Genomic DNA, 17694 nt, shown 5'->3' with positions numbered 1-17694 from the left:
GGGGAACTAGGTCTCTTGGCCACCGAACCACATTATAATCCATCCAAAACATAAATAGCCGGGGTCTATCTATCCAAGCCTTATAAGACTTATACTCTTTAAACCATCTAGTAAGAATAAAAATGTAAACATAAATGCTACCTGACATATACATCAAAATATAAGCCAAAAATTATGAAACATGGCTTCTAGTTTCTACTAGTCATCTAGCGATTCCATTAGAGCAGGATCGTTTACACTTGAACTTGGCAATTCAGATTGGGGAAGACATGGAATATGGTGCTCTATGTGGCCAAGGTGGGCATTCAAGTGCTACAACTGGAGTTGAATTGGCTAGAGTTCTTTTTCAATGTCTCTGAGACCTAGATCATAATCCACATTTGTAGCTATGTTGATGGAGGAAGCCATCTCCTTAGCCACAATACATTTCATAAGTCAAAAAAGATGAACAGATTGCTTATACAAAGTGAGGCGGCTGCGGGTATAACCAGGGTAAGGGATCAGATCACTCCAATCTTATGGCAGTGGCTAAACCTCAACTTTCAAGTTTAATTCTGCCTCCTAAATGGAAATCAAATGCTTCACCTAGGCAGGGGTCCCTACACAATAGGCCTGGACCGTATTATGTAATATCTCATCATCCATTTTCCTTCCATGCTAGTGCGGAGTCTTTCCAGACGTCGAGCTTGTTTCCTTTCCCTTGCCACCCTTCACCAGCCTTCTCTCACCTTCCCACACTCGAAACCCAACCCCACTATATAGAGGCAGGAGGGAGAAGCGACTTAGGCGGCCCTGGAGTAACAACAATACATAAAACCACTAGAAAATCAAACATAAAATTAATCGGAGGGAAAAAGAACAGAGGTAGCACCAGAAGACACTACAACAAACAATAAATCCATCACCTGAGCTAATATACAGATACAAATAAAAACCCTCTCGGAGTGTGAGGCACCTTCTTAATGAGAAAAATGACCCTCATGCACCCATGAGAACAGAGTCCATATACTTAGCCCTGACCAGAAATTTGAATGCTTACTCTCAACATGAAGAGGAAACATTATAAAAAAGACCTGAAAACCAGTAATCATGCCCATACAGAATAGTAAATTGCCAAAAAATATGGATATTGACATAACATAGTTGAGAAAGCCATAGATTTTGGTCACAAAAACTTCCAAATTAACCATTGTTCCTTTTCCCTGCCAAACACTAGGCGTATCACAAATTACAACCCCCATCTGACAGTATAGGATAAGCATGGAAGCATACCAGACTATGTGTGCCAGCTGCGTGTAGAGACAAACTGCTACTGAGTTTTCTCCTCATGTTCCAAGTGCCACGAACCAATAAACAATTTCCTTAGGCTCCCTAAGATATTCTGACACCAATTCGATGGATGGAAAAATGTTATCAAATAAACCTACACTCCCACCACCTGTAATCATAGTAGTCTGCCAAAATTCATGTCACAGATCTGTTGTGATCTATGACCCTTCATATCCTTAAGACAAGAGAGTGTGTGAGGGAATGGGAGAGACCGCCCATCGTCCCGAGCATTTAAGCCATCAATCATGTTGATGATCCCTAGATGGATCTCTAGCTCTCTCGCACCCCGATCAGTGATATTGTTATTGTTAATATTATTAGTATTGACAACAATATTATTAATACTATTAATATTTTTAATATTATTAATATTAATATTGTTTAGATAATCTTCGGCAAAATCACATAACCAATCTTTTGTCGACGCATTTCGAACCAACTAGTGTTATGGATCACAGAAGTCTAAATTCCTTATTAATATTGTTATTAATATTATAAACCTTATGAATAATATTATACCCTAGGAATATGAGCACTTAGATTGAGAAACCCAAGGGATTGATATTATTAACCCAAGGGATTAGTTTTAAAATCCTAAGGTGTTATAAACATAAGAGAATAATATTAAACCCAATGGATTAATATTAGAAACCCAGAGTATATAAAACCCAAGATAAATATTATAAATCCAACAGAATAATAAATCTAAGGGAATAATAAACCCAAGGGATTAAAACTAAAAACCCAAGGGATTATAAACCCAAGGTATATAAAACCTAAGATAAATATTATAAACTCTAATACAAACATGGTTGACCATCCTTGATTTTCATATTGACACAATCTTTGTCACAATGTGGCATTGGACTATGGTTGACCATGATTGATTTTCATATTGAGACAACATTTGTCACAATGTGAAGTTGCAAAATGGTTGGACATGGTTGACCATGGTTGATTTTCATATTGAGATAACAACACAATGTTGAACTGTTTTTGACCATGGTTGTCACAATGTGACGTTGGACCATGGTTGACCATGATTATAAACCCTATTGATTTATATTAAACCCAAATATTAATATTATAAACCTTATGAATAATATTATACCATAGGAATATAAACCCTTAGATAGATAAACCCAAGGGATTGATATTATAAACTTGAGGGATTAATTCTAAAGCCCAAGGTATATAAACCCTAAGATAAATATTATAAATCCAAAATAATAATAAATCCAAGGGATTAAAGATTAAAACCTAAGGGATTATAAACCCACGGGAATAATATTAAACCCAAGGGATAAATATTATAAACTCAAAGTATATAAACCCTACAATAAATATTATAAACCTAAGGGATTTAAATTATAAAATGAAGGGATCTATTTTAAATCCTATGATTATAAACCCAAGGGATTTATATAAAATCCTATACTAGAACAAAATGTCTAATTAGTTACTAAAAAAATGACTAAAATTTGCATATAAACGACTTTTTTTGTTGGTGCCAATAGTAGCTATTTTACAGTATCTTACAACATGAACAACTTTTAATCATTTTTAGCTTAGTCATTAATTGGTTGTCTCAATTTTATCATTTAGTAGTATATTTAGCCATAAATTTAGTTATTAATTTAGTAATCGATTTAGTTATTAATTGCCAAAATTAATCACCAAATATACAACAAAATATATTACTACATGACCACCCGATAAAATCGATTAATGATTTACTTTCAATAATAATCATTTACTTTCAAAAATAATCATTACAAACAACTAATTTAGCTGTGTATTCATTTTATTTGTGTTCATCATTAATCAATATAAACTACTAATTTGGTAGTTTTAAAGTGATTTGATGTATTCATTATTAATCAATATAAATTAATTAGTATTATTTTGTGACTAAATTAAAAAAATGGCATACAACACTAGTACGAAATGACAAATTAGTTACTAAAAAAATGACTAAATTTTTCATATAAATGACCATTTTTTAGTTGGTGACCAATAGTAGCTAATTTGCAGTATCTTATAACGCGACCAACTTTTAGTTGTTTTTAGCTTAGTCATTAATTGGTTGTCTCAATTTTACCATATAGTAGTATATTTAGTCATAAATTTGGTCATAAATTTGGTCATAAATTTAGTCATTGATTTAGTTATTAATTGTGTTAATTAATGACCAAATATACAATAAAATATATTGTTATATGATCACCCCAGAAAACCAATTAATAACTAAAGAAATATGACCAAAATTTTGGTTTTGTTATAAGATACTGTAAATTAGCTACTAATAGTCATATATATGCAAATTTTAGTCATCGTTTGAAACTAATTAATGACTAAAGAAATATGACTAAATTTTGATCGTGTTATAAGATACTGTAAATTAGCTACTAATAGTAGTATATATGTGAAATTTAGTCGTCATTTATAATCAGAAATTTATCATTTGCAATAGTCATTTATCTTTTTTTTGTAGTTTCATATTCATTATATAAACGACTAGTTTAGTAGCTTATATGCATTTTTTCTTTCATTAATAATCTTTATAAACGACTAATTTAGTCGTATATTCATTTTATTTATGTTCATCATTAATAAATATAAACTACTAATTTAGTAGTTTCAAATTGATTTTACGTATTCATTATTAATCAATATAAATTAATGAATATTATTTTGCGACTAAATATAAAAATGTCATACAGTGTGCAGGTTCATCTAATATGAAAACGCAAAGTTACATATGTTAATTACAACACTGAACAATATCAAGTGCAACTATAAATAATTTCAATCAAATAAATTATATTATATGAAATTTCAAATATTACAATATGAGTTTCCAACTTAATATTGGTTAGACTACAATTTACGCATGAAAATTTGTTTCATCACTTCAAAATATTATTATTGTGTTGCCAAGAAATTACGGGTGTATTCACCAACTTTGAAGATTTGACCACCAGTCTCTATTTGTTTGTCTTATGTGAGATATTAGCTCTAAGGATATCACTACACCAATTCTCTTCTCTCTCCCTTTTCGCATTTCTTGCTCCAATGTTATTATTCTCATCTTTCTTCAATTCCTACTTCTTACCATCAATACTGAGTTTCCTTTTCTGAAAATAAAAGAAGATACAATGCATAGTGTAAGACATGAAAGACGATGAATACTAGAATATAAACTAAAGTAGATTATAAATGATTTATACAACATATACCTCAACATCAACAATGTCAAAGCCATTTTTTCCCATAAAATCAAGAAACTCGACTTGTATAAACAAAACAAATACAATGTCACTATAGAAAAGAACGTCTTAGTAACTTAGTATTCTACCTGAAAGAGAAATCTTAGGCACAATCATGCCAACTAAGTTACATGCTAAAATGCTCAAGCTGTAGATAACTTGTGAAAAAAAATAATCTGAGGTGTGATATCTAATCCTTGTCATTTTATTTGCAACAAAATTTCATTCTCTAATGTCTGAACTTGGTAAAGTATATAAACAACATGTGCTCAAATAACAACATGAAAATAAACTTTTTTAATAGTCATGAAAATATTTTAACACAAAACAACTAAAAGGATTTCAATCAATATCATGTAATACTAATTTCATCTTCAATCTTTGGTTGTTGTTTAAATGGACATGATACCAAGTATTTTCAATTTCATAGTTAAAAGACAAAACAAAATCAAAAGAAACATTCAAAATACAATCAAACAATAAAGAGAGGATATCATGGAATGACCATTACAATTACAAAAAAATTGTTTACCTGTCCACCGAAGTCTTGCCTGGCATTCCTAAAACATTTGCTTGCCCAAAATAACCATGAGGTGAAAGGATAACAACATTAAAAACCATAGGAATCCCTACTAGAAACATTTCAAAAGTTGATGGCGCAGGTGCTTGATGGATCTCCAACAACAAATGAATCATATCCAAGACATGCTCTGCATTGTCTTCCCATAATTTTTCCAATCACATTCCCTGTAACCTACCCACACCAGAGTCAAGTAATAATCAAACAAAGGCATTGACATTTTTTTTTATCTTTTATATATATAAAATTTGAATCTGATTTGTTTCAGGAACATATTAATTCATATTTAAAGTCTTCATGTCATGAGAAGGTATCAATCAAGTAGGACATCAGAAAAATTGACCTCAATGAGGTCCTCAAACAATTTCTACAATATCAATATTTTTCTTGTTGTGATATCTTCGGTAGAAAAAAGAACACATGAAAAAGAAAAAGCCATATATTACTTATGTTCAAACTCTATATATGGTGTATTCTTAGGAATCTTTTTAAGATGTTCCTTTGTCTTTACCAAAGCAGACTGTAACTTGGTTAAACTCTGTATCCTTTCATTCAACATCAATTTCTACAAGATAAATGTTACACATTATTCTTTCCCATTTTTCAACATGCTACATATGATAAATTGAAAGTCACATAAAACCAAGGGAAAACCCTTTTCTAACCAAAACAAACAAACAAACAACGCCTCTAATAAAACTTCACACCTCATAAATTACTCGGCCACATGCTTAGGCTAAAGGTGAGATTCTTTAAATCATATTTAGGTCATATTTAATGGGATATTCATATGTTACCATGATGTCAATTTGGTGTTAAAAGAAATATATAAATCCAAGTTATTATCAATGAAATTGAAGTATAATTCAGAAAAATAATGTCATTCCAAGGTAGCAGTACAACTCACCATAAATGTGATAGTTAAGCAAAATATAGTAGTACAAATGTACTTGAAAATACCTCCTGTGTCACAAATGTAGTAGTACAACTCACCATTCTGTACAATATTCTTTTGTGCACATATCCATTAGAACTGACTATTCAAGTTATACTCTTTGATAAGTCTATGCATTTTATGTTGAACCATGCTATCTACGTAAAGGGACAGAAGTGAAAATATTTTAGCCATAAGAAATACCCTTATAAATTTCAATGGAATTCTTGAGCAAGCATGTAGTTAAATATCCTAAGCCAGAAGAGTGGAGGTGGGAAAAGATCTCTGGAATCCCTGGAGTATCTAGTGATCTAGTCATTGGGACATGCTTCTTTCACTAAGGGGTGACAATTGTATATTTGAGCAGTCTATCAGTGGTTGGGAAGAGATTCTGAAACCTGATCCCAATGCCCATTTTAAGTCACATTTTGTTGAATGTTTTATTAACTATCTAGGTAAGGTACAAACTGCAATGTTGTATCTTTTTAGGCATTTTGTTAATTAAAGAAATGAACTCATGAATTTCAAACTATAATAAGGTTAGGTATTGTTAGGTTAAACAATATACAGACCTCCTTGACATTGATATGGAACAAGAGGTATAAATCTGTGCCACCAGGTATTAACTATTAATAAAGTGAATTGATGCCTCAAAAAGGCTTCATGTATAGTCTTTACATGATCTCCCTACCTTAAAGCTAATAATATGGTACTCATTGCCTATGAAACCTTAATGGTTCACACACCATACATTTTAATAACTATTATATGCTTTTATTACATTGTGGTGATGTAACTTAGTTCTGTGAGAAAATTGTCATTGTGCTAGAGCATTGTCGGTCTGGCATAGTTTGTGAGCCTCTTAATTGATTTTTGGATCATCTTTTGTATTGTTGTTCTTGCACTAGAGTTGATGTATGTCCTCACTACTGCATAAACACTTGTTGGTAGTAAAAAGAGTTCTATTGGAACACAGGGTAATGGTGGTATACCAATCTCTATGTTAAAATGGTTTCCATAGACACCTGTTGTAGTCCATTAATGTGTTACCCAACACATAATGTATTATTGCAGCATGTGGAACTGTTGACACACAACATAGACTAATGTATAGGACCATTATGCTAACGCACAAGCATAAAATAGTACTGCAACAAACTGTCTCATGCAAAGTTGAATGCATCATCGTATTCAACAATATGTAACCACCATGGTAGTAGTTGCAACCATAAGAAATGTTGTACATCCCTCTATTGGCATGTAAAATTAAAGGTAGTTTGTTGCCTTTTCTTGAGTATGTGACATACATCCCTCACATATCCCCTGCCTTCATAATACTTTGCAAGATAGATGGATGTATCACATGTTAAATAGGGGAATAGAACATGGTTACAAAAAGGATAATTATGTTAACATTCCTAAATGTGCCTCAAGAAGCCTATGCATCTGCCTTCAAAGTAAAATGTTACACTAAACAAAGGTAGTTGGGAGATTGATCAAAACAACACATGCTAGAGTAGATTTGATCAAATAGAAGCCAATTGGCTTATACATGTCATAATGAGGGCACACATAACATAGACTTGTTATCTCAATCATAACAAGGTGAAAACCTATGGATGAAACTCTCTACAATCCCATTGCAAGAGGAATTTGATGGCAAAGATTACAGGGTTAGGTAAGACATTAATGACTAACCTTTGTGAGGTGTGAAAGTTTGACGAAAACCTTAAATGAGAAACAATAGATCATGTCAATCCAAGAACCAAACTTATGCGGAGTTTAGGTAAGTGAGGATTATGTTAGAATCTCAAATTGAAATCAATTGGAAACACGGGATAAAGCCCAAGAAGAAACTGGATGACACTTGTCACAATGATATTTTCCATGCTTAGATTTCTTTCACCATCCAATCGTGGTGGACTTATGACAATTATGGTTCTCTTGTGGGTGTTCATGGGTTTGTTTGTTGGTTACTCTTTTGCTTGTGTGTATAAGATGTTCAAGGGCACAAAATGGAAAACAAACACGCTTAAGACTGCATTCATCTTCCTTGGCATTGTTTTTTGGCATTTTTTTTGTCCTCAATGCACTGATCTAGGGTGAAGAGCCCTCTGGTGTCATACCAATTGGGACAATGGCTACTTTGGTATTTTTATGGTTTGTGATATCTGTGTCTTTGGTCTTTGTTGGTAGTTACTTTGGCTACAAGAAACCTGTAATTGAAGATCCTGTTAAGACAAATAAAATTCCCAAGTACATTCCAAAGCAGGCATGGTACATGTAGCCAATTTTCTTAGTACTCATTGGAGGCATATTACCCTTTGGTGTAGTTTTCATTGAATTATTCTTCATCTTAACATCTATTTGGCTAGATCAATTTTATTACATTTTTGGGTTTCTTTTCATTGTCTTTGTTAGCCTTATTATTACTTGTGCAGAGACCACTATTGGTCGCTGCTACTTTCAGTTGTATAGTGAGGACTACCTCTGGTGGTGTGTTATAGACATTTTTGTGCCTTACAGCATGAAGCATGAAATGTCCATAATCTAAGGGATCCAAAGTCCCTAAACATGTTGTTCCTACCCCTAGAGGAACAAGGTCAGCAAACCACAGCACTGAATAACAGTTCTCCACCTGAAAACACTAAAAAACAAGCCAATTCTGGATCATGTCAACTGCTACACTGGCTACCTGCACTGAATGTCAACTGCTACACTGGCTACCTGCGCTGAATGTCAACTCCAACACTAGCTACCTGCACTGAACGAGTTTGGACATGTGGCAGACTCATTCCTCAAGGTGTCAGAGCCCAGGAAGCTTCCAAAGTGACACTTGCATCAAGGAATTCGACTGGTGATGAGTAAGAGGGTCTAGATCTCCAAGTGGAAGCAAGAACCTCCAAGTGGACTCAAGAACTGAAGAATAACTGAAGTGGGAGAGGACACTAGTCAGCTTCATGCCAGTTACAAGCTGACTCATCCTTTCTCCAAAAATCCTATATATAGAGCTCTCTCATGAGGTCTAGGGAGGCTGGAATCTTGTGAATGTAAGGAAGTTCTGTTGGTTTGAGTATAGAACTATTGGGTGATTTGCTTGAAGGAGGTGAAGAGGAGATTTCTTTCTGCTAGGAAGTGATGCTGGATTGGGCCTTTTATGGTTGTATTACTTCCTGAACTTTACTTCTTCCATTAATAAAGCATTTGAGGTTCTTCTATATGCATGTGTTTCAATGGTGTGTTGTTATACTTGTGTATTTGATTTATCCTAATCCTTGAATCAATTATGAATGTATGCTTCTTGTAGTTTTCCTCTCTTGTTATTTTGCAGGATCTTGGTGTTGCTGGGCCAGTGAAAGAGCAAGGAGCTGGGAGCAAGCAGCAAAGAGAGAAGATTGGATCAATCATTAGCGGAAGACAACGGTTAGTGGATCTCTTTCTCTCCTCTCTTACATCTCATAAAGAAGTAATCTTGAATAGCTTTGCTTTGATTGTTGCTGAGGTACTATCACCCTTAGAGTGGGATAGGGTCATTCCATATTGGATACTTTTCCCAACAACAAATTGGCGACTCCGCTGGGGATCGTATCTTGTTGGTTGTTTGTGTTTTTGCTATTCATTTCATAAACACAGGGAGTACCGAATCGAACTGCATTTGGATCTTTCAAATGCAAAGTAGAGGGCAGCTACTCTAGCTCAGTTTCTGGGCAAGTTTATGATTTGAAGAGCTGATCCACAAGGACTCTAAATATCTCTTAGTGATAGCTTTTCATCCTCCTTTTCATCCTCCTTTTCATCCCTTAGTGTGTACTTGACTGATAGCTTCTGATTTGGCCAAAAACTGTGAATTTTTTAGCAATCTGTGACCCGGAAACTGAGAAAAACAAAAGTTTATCTCTTCAGTGCAGGCACTGTGAAGGCAGTCTGCATTTCAGCGCAGTTCCCAAAGGGGCTACTTGCGCTGAAGTTCAAACTGCCAGTGTACTACCTGCGCTGAACCAGTTTTGCCTAGTGCTACTGGGGTTCCCTGCTGTTTATTGCCCTGTTTTCATCCTTGTTTTTGCAGCCTGTTGTCTGTCAATGTACCTATCTGAAACCAACTTTCCTTGCCACTATTCTGCCTCGGTTGTATAAAGAAACTGTATTTGTTCTTTGTGTATTTCTTATATCATTTGCAGTTTCCCGTAACGAAAGTGAACTAGTCTTGCTGTGACCTCTTAGATCTAGACCTGTGATGAGTGTCGTTTTGATCTTAAGAGTTAGTTTGTTTGTTGTTCATAGCTGATTGAGCTTTTTCTTTCGTCATATGGTTTGAATTTATATATTTTTGGTGTCGAAACAAGTAAATCTTAAGGTGTCTTTTGATTTTGGACAAGCTTGTTTGCTTTCACTTGAAATTGAATTCAAAGTTATACAACAGCTTTCTTTTTGTATTACATCAACATTAAGAAAGAGAAAAGAAATACCTGCATTGTGCATTTTGCATTTGATAAGTTTGTATGTTGATTTAGGAAAAAGTGCATTAGTGTGTGCTCTTTGATCTGTGTGAAAAGATGATGTCTTTCTTTTCCCTCAGTAGTTAAGATTTTCATAAGTCGAAAAGATTGAAAAAGCTTGCTTCTCATCTTAGACTGCATTTAGGAATTTGTATCAAACATCTCGTGGTGAACCTTGGAAGGCAAACTTTAAAAAGATCAACTTAAAATATATTTAATGAACCTAACAACGCTTTGAAACATAACGCAAACACATAGAGGTCTAAGCTAGAGACGTGTTCCGGCATCGTTAAACGTAGTGACTGTCGATCTCGAAGAAGGTGGGTGATTCCTCCTGAGAGTCGGTGGCACTAATACGGACTTGTGCTCCCACGTACCGTCGCGTATATATTGGGAGACCCCTATAGGCATATATCTTTTATCCATAGGAAGCCGTGTCGGCTGCCTTACTGATCGCAATGGAGTAAACACAGCATTCACGAAGATCGACCACCCGTACCGTAAAACGTATCTGTGGTTTTGCGAAAGGTTTGGCACACCCTCTGCCTAGATCTCCAGAGCAGTTTCTTTTGGCCTTTTTCAAACTCTATAACTGAAAAAGTCCATCCGAGCATTTGTCACTTCGGGCTCGTTAAAACATCAAAGGAGACTAGAGTCATCTTTAGCTTTTTCTCGACTCTTAAAAAGTGAAAAAGCAAGTTGTGTCTTAAGCGTCGTTAAAATTTATTTTAAACGGAATAATCATCACCATTCCCTCGTTGATCTTCGAAGTTAGTCTTTTGGCATCGTAAGTTCTTGTAGAATCGCTAAGATATCCTTTGGATAGACTAGATATGTCTGAGCAACCGTCGACATCTAGGACTGTGTCATCCGACACAGTAGCAGCAGAACACCCTACTGCTACTCCAACAATGTACGCCGGTATACCATCTGTCCTGGCAAGTTATCAACAACAAGCCGGAGTCCAATCAGGGACGACGACATGGTTAGTTCCTATTTTTTCATCCGGATTATTATCTGGTATTTCTTATGTTGAAACTCAACAAATTGATCCAATGTGTCTTCAAAGGCCAATTTACCCTTTAAGTACTGGATTTCCACCGTATGGAGGGCAGTATGCTCTTTCATTGTTCCCTCCTAGAGAACAACCATATGGGAGTTTACAACAAAGTTCAGGTCAAACTGGAATTACATCCAGCGGTTGGGTACCAATACTGCCTCGACAACCAGGGGTTGTATATTCGATGCAACCAGTACACCCTGTGTCAGATATTCCCACCACACCTGCTATGGTGAATGCGTCGCTAGTACAAGCGCTACCTGTTGTATGTCAACCCCAAGTTTCTCAGGTTACAATACAACAGCCTCTTGTCTCAACGACTCAATCACAATCTCAGGGTAGTGCCTCCTTATCTGGAGCGACTCAGGCTCAAACAAGTACTGTGACTCCTCATCTTGGTCAATCATCCAGTATTGGTCAACAGCAAATGGTCCAACAACCAGAGCTGGTTCAATCTCAACAACCACCATTCCAACAATCATATCAAGGACCTGAGCAACAAGTCTTTGTAAGTAATGGGCAACCATGCTATAATGGTTATGCCCATCAACCTTGTCAAAGTTACCAGCATTATGCTGGTCTGCAAAGACCCATTGCTCAGGCGATACCATCTTATCCTGGATATGCTTCTCCTAACCTGAACCAACAGTTGCCCTTTGTAGCAACTCTAGAATTACCAGATCTAAACCGGCTGACGAATGATCCAATTGCTTATGCCCCTTGGTGGCCAGCGATTCCACATAAACTTCTGTCAGATATTCCTATATTTAATGGAAATCCGGGTGAAGATCCGTCGAATCATGTGATGACATTCCATCTATGGTGTTCATCGAACACCCTGAATCATGATTCGATAAGACTTCGCCTCTTTCAGAGGACGTTAACGGGTCCAGCGGCAAAATGGTACATTGAATTGCCTAGAGCTTCTTTCGACAACTTCAGTACCTTAGCCACAAACTTTTTAACCCATTTTCAATTACCGATAAGGTATGAAACGAGAACAGAACTCTTTACCAACTTCAAACAGACGACTCCCACCCACATATCTGATCATATACATGAGTGGCGACGTCGTCGTAGGATGGTAAAAACGTACGTTCTCGATCAGCTATTAGCTGAATGGTTTATCAAGTCATTACTTCCTGCCATCACAGAAGATGTGGCAAAGGGGGGGGTCGTAAGGGAAGAGCAGGTTATCGCTTGTGCGCAATATCTGGACTTGGTCTATACTCAGTCCGGCACGCTCTACGACAAAATACCTGACGTCCCTAGACCGGAATTCTCAATTCCTCCTCCTCCTAAATCAAACAATGACTCTCACGCCAGCGATGGCGTGATTGGCAAGCACAAAATTTATAGTCAAAATTCAAATGAGGAACTTCTTGCCTCAGAAGTAAATGCCATGTCGACTGACAAGGGCAAACAACTGAAGCAACCAGGGGGCAAGAAGAAAAAGAAAGGGAGAAAAAGGAAACCCCCAGCAGGGTGTCATATATGCGATGAGGATCATTGGATGAAAGATTGTCCACATATAGCTGAAGTTAAGAAACTCTTTAAGAGTTCAAAAACCCCAGCAGTATTGACTGATCCGTTTTCGAATCCAGGTCAAAATCTGGTTGCTAATCAAAATGCTTCCCGATCCCAAGTGCTTATGTTGTCTACCTCAAAGCAACAAAATGATGCTTTGACAAGGAATAAAGATTATGGGAATCCAAAGCTGTCGAACAACAAGGTTAATGAACGACCTAGTAGTTCAACAACAACTTTGACCGAAGTTGTGCCACCCATCGTTCCTGAGCCGATGATAAAGTCGCCAAAGGGAGTAGTACACAAATCGACATTTAATCCGCGTGCCAAAGGAGCACAGAATTATAATATAATAGAGGACCTGGCCCAATCGCCATCTGCTATGTCGACACTTGAGGTACCGCAAAATTGCCCCTCCCAAGAGCAAACTTTATTATCAGCAATAGGTGGGATTGGCCCAATGGATTCCAATCTTGTGGCCTTTGATCATAAAGGATATGACCCTAAATTACCAACTCAACTAGCTTTCCTTATTCAAGTGAAAGCCCTCAACAAAACTGTTCATCGAACAATTATTGATGAGGGGGCATCTACATGTCTTATGTTGATGAGTTGCTGGAAAAATTTAGGCTCACCACCCTTGTCGAAATCGTCAACGACCTTAAAAGCATTTGATGGACGGTCATACACTCCATACGGGATTTTAAGTAACTTGCAAGTTGAACTGGGGGGCAAAACAGTAGAAGTCGATGTTGAAGTAATCGATGGAAACCTCGATTACAACATCCTACTAGGAAGGCCCTGGATATATGCCATGGCCGCGGTTGTGTCGACCTACTTCAGGAAGATTGCATTTCCCTTTCAAGGAGGGATTACAGTCGTCGACCAACAAACTTTCCTCCCCGACAGTTCACAAGTTACGGGAAGCATTCCAATGATCCATGGAAGCGATTATTCGCTTCAAAATATTGGAGTAGGTCTCCTAAAAGACCCTGCCTTAATGGGTACTTTTTCCCTACCGCCTGCAAGAAATCTGGCGGAAGTGGCCACAGTGGAAACCTACAATATGAAATCTTCTATATCTAATGGATTCAGAAGATTCCTAAACATTTTGTCAGCATGGATCATCGCCCTAATGGAAATACTGTAAATACAGTGGGCTCCGAGGATGGTTCTTATCTCGTGTCAACCTCGTTAAAAAATGAAACAAGGAGTCAGAGGACAGTTCTTATCTTGTGTCAACCTCATTAAAAAATGAAACAAATCCCCTTTCTCAAAGGTAAACCTTCATTCCAACCACCGAGTTGAATGCAATGAAGCTTGGGGGGCATGCACCTCGATTTGCGTTATTATGCTGGGGGCATGCGAACTTATCACTGAGCAGTTTTAGCACATAGTTCATGCTCGTTAAAAAATAAACATAAGATTGAGCAGTGTTTTGGCGCATTCAAGCTCGTTAAAAAATGAACCCATCCCGGTAAATAACCATTAAGTATGTAACCTGATCAACCATAAAAGCCTTGGTCGTGTTTTGCACCTGCCACCTCCACTTTCATTTGGCCGATCGTTCACCTCCATATGATTGTTTACCCATTTTGAGGAATAGCCGCGAAGAGTGATTTCACCTAGCCATCCTTGTGACACTGCCGTGATTGGAAAATTCCAACCTATACCTGGAATCAGCTGCTATCCTTGTTCATCACTCGTTCCTCAAAAAACGAGTCTTCTTTAAGCTCTTTTCAACTGACTCGTAAAATATGAAAAGATTGCCGAGTTTTGGCCTTCCAGCTCGTTAAACGACCGGAAGAGCTATCCCTCCTCTATATTTTAATCTTTTTGGACCTGAGGGATTATTGCACAAAAAGATCGAGTGCTTGTTTTGTTCGGCTCGTTAAAACTATCGAAAACTCATCCCTTCTGTATTGTTTTATACTTTTTCGGACTTAAGGGATTAGATGACGAAAAAGGAATTTTGGAGTTAACTTTCTGTACCTTTTCAGACTCTCTAAAAATGAAAAGGACCGAGTTTTCCTTGTCGTTAGACTCGTTAAAATGATTAAATAGCGACAAACTTGTCTTTAGACGAGAACGAGTTTCCCTATCGCTAGGCTCGTTAAAACATAGCGATGGGCTTGCCCGAAGGGCAGGTTATAGAACAAGCATATGTTATCCTCCTCAAGCTTGACAAAAATAAAGAGGTACTAGTCAGAAATGACTGGGGAAAAATTGGGAGAACCTCAAAGCTTTAATGGTAGCAAGTCGCTCTTGAACATGACACTTTTTCTTCGTATCACATCGGGTTGGGTTGTTTCATTCACCGGTCTCATCACCATGGTCTCGCCAAACCATCCACATTTGGGGTAATGCTACCGATCCATCGCATCAGTGTCGTTATATGTTCAAGAGATGTTGTTCAGAAAGAGTCAACCGTGTCCCATCCACTGCCATACATTATCCTTCATCCACCCATGATCGCCACCCTGAATCATATGTCACAGATTGTTTTCACCTCCATTAAAGTCATTAGCTCCGTTCCGTGTCACTGATGTGGGATTCATTAAGGCCCTCCTTTGACAGATCGCTTCTTGTCGACATCAGCTCATTATCCAAGAAGTTGATCTAGGAACACCCCCCTCAGTACTTTGAAGCTTGCATACCTCAATGGCAAGTTTCTCACTTCCGGCGACAGGTATACATCAATGACCTTCGACCAGAAGATTTTGCGTGGTGTTCGACGCCAAGTCCTTTATTCACACCACATGAATTGTACTGCAGTACCTTGAGGGTCATTATCATTATCGGTGATTCCTCTCGCGCTTGTTAATGGTTTACATCATTGGCCAGTAATCAAGCTATGTCTTTCCATGTTCGACTTCAGCGTAATTCTCACATGGATCAACTTGTACTTAGAGTGAAGATCGAACGAGTTTGAAGACCTCAGATCTAGTTTCATCCATCCGGGCTGCGATATATATCCAGGAAATATAAAGACATTTGATATGTACATCGTTACAGCAGATGATCATCCTACTCAAGGGATGATAATTTCAGCAGAGAATTATCAGTCTATCATCAGACGATCGTCTGTTCTATGTACCAAAATGAATTTATAAAGCTGAGCATGGGAATGCCCGCCTCAACTAGATCATGAAAGCAGAATGAAAAATAATGTATTGTATTGTATTTTATTACAGTTCACCTCTCAGTGATTGAATGAACTTCGGATCCCCCGGATAAAGCATTTCACCCGATAAACGACCTCATACTTTAGGGGGCAACTGTTATAGACATTTTTGTGCCTTACAGCATGAAGCATGAAATGTCCATAATCTAAGGGATCCAAAGTCCCTAAACATGTTGTTCCTACCCCTAGAGGAACAAGGTCAGCAAACCATAGCACTGAATAACAGTTCTCCACCTGAAAACACTCAAAAACAAGCCAATTCTGGATCATGTCAACTGCTACACTGGCTACCTGCACTGAATGTCAACTGCTACACTGGCTACCTGCGCTGAATGTCAACTCCAACACTAGCTACCTGCGCTGAACGAGTTTGGACATGTGGCAGACTCATTCCTCAAGGTGTCAGAGCCCAGGAAGCTTCCAAAGTGACACTTGCATCAAGGAATTCGACTGGTGATGAGTAAGAGGGTCTAGATCTCCAAGTGGAAGCAAGAACCTCCAAGTGGACTCAAGAACTGAAGAATAACTGAAGTGGGAGAGGACACTAGTCAGCTTCATGCCAGCTACAAGCTGACTCATCCTTTCTCCAAAACTCCTATATATAGAGCTCTCTCATGAGGTCTAGGGAGGCTGGAATCTTGTGAATGTAAGGAAGTGCTGTTGGTTTGAGTATAGAACTATTGGGTGATTTGCTTGAAGGAGGTGAAGAGGAGATTTCTTTCTGCTGGGAGGTGATGCTGGATTGGGCCTTTTATGGTTGTATTACTTCCTGAACTTTACTTCTTCCATTAATAAAGCATTTGAAGTTCTTCTATATGCATGTGTTTCAATGGTGTGTTGTTATACTTGTGTATTTGATTTATCCTAATCCTTGAATCAATTATGAATGTATGCTTCTTGTAGTTTCCCTCTCTTGTTATTTTGTAGGATCTTGGTGTTGCTGGGCCAGTGAAAGAGCAAGGAGCTGGGAGCAAGCAGCAAAGAGAGAAGATTGGATCAATCATTAGCGGAAGACAACGGTTAGTGGATCTCTTTCTCTCCTCTCTTACATCTCATAAAGAAGTAATCTCGAATAGCTTTGCTTTGATTGTTGCTGAGGTACTATCACCCTTAGAGTGGGATAGGGTCATTCTGTATTGGATACTTTTCCCAACAACATGGTGGAGAGCTTATCTAACTTCAAGCTCATCTAGACTTTTCCTATTCTTGTATGCTATATTATACTTCTTCACCAAGATGGATATTATGAACCTTGTCTTTGTTATTATGTACTTCAACTACATTACAATTATCTCATATGCTTTCTTTGTATTGG

This window comes from Pinus tabuliformis, chromosome 4_2 (assembly GCF_031772625.1).
Source record: "Pinus tabuliformis cultivar Carrire ecotype Pingquan chromosome 4_2, CPIR1, whole genome shotgun sequence".
In the NCBI taxonomy this organism is placed as follows: Eukaryota; Viridiplantae; Streptophyta; class Pinopsida; order Pinales; family Pinaceae; genus Pinus; species Pinus tabuliformis.
The sequence above is the reverse complement of the archived record's forward strand: the minus strand, read 5'-3'. Positions refer to the sequence as shown.